The sequence below is a fragment of the Sinocyclocheilus grahami genome, unplaced genomic scaffold (assembly GCF_001515645.1).
Source record: "Sinocyclocheilus grahami isolate Dianchi unplaced genomic scaffold, SAMN03320097.WGS_v1.1 scaffold2746.1, whole genome shotgun sequence".
NCBI lineage: Eukaryota > Metazoa > Chordata > Actinopteri > Cypriniformes > Cyprinidae > Sinocyclocheilus > Sinocyclocheilus grahami.
The window spans coordinates 22,384-23,120 of NW_015507924.1; the positions used below are offsets into that span (position 1 = coordinate 22,384).

Genomic DNA, 737 nt, shown 5'->3' on the forward strand with positions numbered 1-737 from the left:
TGTTTGCCAACCACCATAAAACTCCAAAAGAAGAAGAAGAAGAAGAAAAGCGGACGTGTCATTGAATGACGCTTTCTGAACGCTGACGGGAGTTGTCGTTTTTACGGGTGGTTTCCGCCTCACCGTGAGCGGTTAACGACTACATTTCCCATCATGCGCTGCGTTGCTGCCGTCTTCCGCGGGCGTGCTGCTCGTTAGAGTGACTCGTGTCGGTAAGACTGTCTATACTTGTATCAAATCATTTTTCTTCACATTGTCACATGATTGTGGAATAAACACTGGTTTATTAAATTACGAATGAAATGATCCAGGGAGGGAACAGTCGCTTTTATTGAAAGCTGACTGCGTTTATCTTATTTTACCGTGTTTCATTAGAGATAATCACTGTGTTTCGTCTGGTTTCACTCTTGTTTACAGCGTGTCATGTGAGATTTAACCTTGATTTACCCTGTTTTATGGGTGGTTTTACTGGAGTGACCATGTGTTGATTACCGAAAAGCAGGACCCTGGCCCGCGGAGAGATACTCGAGAGATACTCAGAGTTTACTCAGAGATGCCTTATCAGTTAAAGCGTGCCTCCTCTGTATGTTATATTACAAAATACGATCTATAACCAAAGACACAAATGCACTCGGAGGTTACTCGATAATCATGTTTAATCATGACAAGTTTCAGAAACAACGAATGAAATAATCTCTTCTGTATTAGAAAAATAAATATTAAATAACAAAAAAAAA

At 40.4% G+C, this 737-nt stretch overlaps 1 protein-coding gene across 1 annotated transcript in view; it reads left to right on the forward strand.

The window, feature by feature from the left end:
• The window catches only part of LOC107575600 (NF-X1-type zinc finger protein NFXL1-like), a gene marked incomplete at its 3' end in the record, with an annotated part of 17,973 nt that overhangs the window by 2,493 nt on the left and 14,743 nt on the right, over window positions 1–737 (forward strand). The gene's annotated exons all lie outside the window — the stretch shown is intronic.